The sequence below is a fragment of the Montipora foliosa genome, chromosome 1 (assembly GCF_036669935.1).
Source record: "Montipora foliosa isolate CH-2021 chromosome 1, ASM3666993v2, whole genome shotgun sequence".
In the NCBI taxonomy this organism is placed as follows: Eukaryota; Metazoa; Cnidaria; class Anthozoa; order Scleractinia; family Acroporidae; genus Montipora; species Montipora foliosa.
The window spans coordinates 65,932,499-65,936,558 of NC_090869.1; positions in this window are offsets into that span (position 1 = coordinate 65,932,499).

Below are 4,060 nucleotides of genomic sequence, written 5' to 3' on the forward strand. Positions count from 1 at the left end.
CAGAAAGATCTCTCGTCTCGTCCATTTTCCCTGACAATCGAGGTTACTTGTGGTCAGCATAAAAGTATGAAAATGTGCTTTTATCAAATGAATTGATATGGTAAATTAACCTCCGCAATTACGTATCATGTTCATTGTTTCTTTTGATGACTCAATGCTATTAAAAGAAACATCGTTGCCTGTTAAACAGGTACCCTGTGAACCATTTTTAAGGTGGCTGGAACCAGTTTCACTACTTTTAGAGACCTTCTTGTTAGATGGGTTATAACTACTATACTATATCACGTAACAGCAATGTTATGGTACCACGTCAAACACCAATTATTGCTTAACAAAGTGCGCTCACAATTTTGACGTAATGGGTTACCATGGCAACATGAAAGGTCTCCAAAAACACCCTATATTTTGTCTTTACTTGCTTATATCTCAAAAATGAGCTTGGTGACCCCCATTTTTTATTGTAGAATAGTAATTAGCATCTTGAGATAGAACTATCAGCAAAGTTTAAAAAAATTCTTGGGAGCCAATTCAGAGCTACCTTAATTTTTCGAAAATTTAAGGTAGCTCTTAATTGGCTCCCAAGAATTTTTTTTAACTTTGCAGATAGTCCTATGTCAAATTGCTAATTACTATTCTACAATAAAAAATGGGGGTCACCGAGTTCATTTTTAAGATATAAGCAAGTAAAGACGAAATATAGGGTGTTTTTGGAGAGCTTTCATGTTGCCATGGTAACCTATTACGTCAAAATAGTGAGCGCATTTTGTTAAGTAACAATTGGCGTTTGATATGGTACCATAACATTTCTTTTACGTGATACAGTTTTGTAGTGACAACCCTTCTAATAAAAAGGTCCTTGAAAGTAGTGAAACTGGTTCCAGCCACCTTAAGGGGATACCCCTTATGCCATATGTTTCTAACTTTTAAGTAAGATTTGATAGTTTACAGTATCAAAAGCCTTTGCGAAGTCTAGAAAGATTCCGTAAGGGTAAAGATTGCTGTCTATGGCTTTCCTCAAAATATCACTTATTTCTACTATCGCCTGTTCTGTCCATCGTCCTTTGCGGAAGCCAAACTGTCAAAACATGTCAAAGTGACACGTGCCAGAAGCGCTACGCCTGCGCGTTTGCAACATTAAAATGTTTTTCAAATCGGAATTTTCCGCGTTTTTTAATAAATTAGCGGGAAAATGTACTCCCGTCGTAATGAACTATCAAGGGATTTGGTAAGGGTATTTAAGAGAGTGTCGAATGGAAATTATTCCTCTTGGGGTTTGTCTGAGGGCTCTCACTCTTACTTGTGAAATTTACTCTCAACTGGATGAGCAGAACTCTCGAGTGAGAACAATGTGCGAGCCATGCAAGCCATGGCTGCGAGTCATACAGTTATTCAAAGCTAAAGCATGGTTTTCACTAGCGACGCAAGAGCAAGCATTAGCATAAGAAGTAAACTAGTGAAAACGAATGTCGACATGAGCATCGAAATCAACCACAGCAACCGCCATTTTGTTCAATGCATGGAAAACCACTCCTTAAGAAAAATAGGTTTGCCATCTATTAGAATATCCTGGTTGTTAAACAGGAGATTTTCTTTGCCTTCGGCATTCCACGTCTTAAAACCGGGCTGGTGTCAAATTTTATTTTTTTTGTTGGTAGTCACAAATGTGCATACCCCACGGATACTGAATTAAGCTCCGATCGGGTGAATTTACCTTTATAGCTTTCAGTATATCCGAACTTCCCTGCCCCAATAAGAAACCATGTACTTTCTCTGCGCTTCACGATCACGTGCGCGCGTTAGATCACTCGGCCACCGCGACACAGTTTTGTTGCGAAGAGGAAAGCAATTATTTATTGTGGAATCTTTCCGCCGGCCATGATTGACACAGTATTAAAATATTCGATAAAGTGGACAGATGTTTTTTCTTTGAGAAAGAAAAGCTTTAAAGGTAAGAAGAATTTTCTACGTTATTTCTAGATCTTGCTTCGTAGTTATACTTGTGTGTTCCGCTGTGAACATTACCGTATTTTGCACAGAACGAATACTTCATTAGAAGTATTTTGCATTGCACGAATACTCCAATATTTCTTGGAAACCGGTTTGTTCAGCCGTTTTAACGTAGAAAGAAAATAAGAAAATAGCTTTCAACGGCCAAACAAAATAAAAAATGAAATCAAGTTTTAAAAAAAACGAATTACTGATGTCCCTCACGGGGACTTCGCAGCGGTCCCCCATCCAAGTACTAACCTCATTCGGAGGAGCTTGACTTCAGCTGACACCTGGGCAAAAATCAACGATTGAGATTTAAATTCGCATGTATCTTGTCGAACTTTACTAAAACTTGAAAGAAAAAAAGTAAACTAACAAAAACCCGGTGGCTTGCCGTCATTTTGTCACAGATGCATCCTTTGTTTCGTGAGTTGTCAGTATTAAACACGCAAGGTAACTTTATCACAGGCGGCCGCTAAAATCGATGTCACTTTCGATTTTGTAATTTTACTTGTACGACCAAAAGTACGATAGAAAAATTGAACTCAGATTGAACGTACAAAAATCTCCCGAAATGTTTTTCGCTGATGGTAGCTTGTATTATATTCGTGGCACAAAATTTATGATGTCTTCATCTCGCAAATTGCCTTATTCTCGATCGACACTTCCGAAAAGTTCCTTCTGCTCTCCTTAAAAACTACATATCAATATTTATTTACTTTTGCGTCGATATTTGTTTTGCATACATGTAAGGCAGGCTAACAAAATCTGTGCCTTGCTTTGTTCGCATTTTTGGGCCTTAAAATATAATTTTTGGTCGTATGTTCCTGACAGCAAGTTGTATCTTTTGACGTCTCCCATCCATTTACTAACCCCGCCGAAAAGGGGTTAACTTCAATGCAAATTGGTCGTGGAAAGCTGTCAGAAGCTTAGAGTGCACGCTGAAGGTTGTGATGAGAAAGAAGTTGTAAATGATCAACTTGTCAGCCTTGAAGCTAAATGTTTCTCGATTTGCTTTTATTTTCTTCCATCGTTATGGGTTAAGTACTTTACTGAACCACATGTCTTCTCAGGGGGTATCTAGCAAAGATATCTACCATGACACTGTAATGATTTACGATACCAAAACAATATCGTATACCACATATTACGAAAGGACAACTTCAATCGGGTTTCGACAAAACACTGACCCCCGGTCAACTGACCCCCTTACTGACCCACTATAAAATCGATGGAAAAATGAATACTGCTTACTTAAGCCTCAACAACCCTTTTTAAACGGCATTGTTCAACAGTATTTAAGTCTAAGCACCCGTTTTAAAAAGGTTAGTTTTCGATTATTGTTGTGATGGCCGATTACTTCATGTAAGCTAACCTTTTTAAAATGGGTGCTTAGACTTAAATACTGTTGAACAATGCTGTTTAAAAAGGGTTGTTGAGGCTTAAGTAAGCAGAATTCATTTTCCCATTGATTTTATAGGGGGTCAGTAAGGGGTCAGTAAGGGGGTCAGTGTTTTGTCGAAACCCACTTCAATCTATTGAAGAAACAAGCGCAGCGCGGTTGCTAGTTACGTGTCGATCAGACCGAATCTTCAACATCCTCGCTGGTAAACCACGGGCATTTCCCTACCCTCTGTGCCAGAACAGTTTCGGTTGTTTGTCTTCAACTGTTCTGTGCTTTCCCCTTACGGCACTGACAAAAGTACCGTACGTAGTACATGGGTACTTGACCGTAGCCATTGGCCGAGAAAGTAATCTTAGCCAAAAGGCCGAAAAGCGATCAGGACTGGGAAAACTTAGGTAACAAAATTGTGGGGATATGGGATTTTTGGCTGGGTGGGGGGGGGGGGGGGGAACTGAGGAGATACTGCACTACCACACGTACGTGTGGTAGTGCAGTAACTAGACAGTGTTTTCTCGAGAAGCGATCACTAGGGTTATTTGTTTTCTTGTTTGATAGTTTTTTGTTCAGCTCGAGTGTAGAATAATGACGAACTTTTGTAGTTTGTGAGAACTATTTACTACTTGTAGCTTTTGTTGAGTTTTGAATCGAGTTTTTGGCGATTTCAAC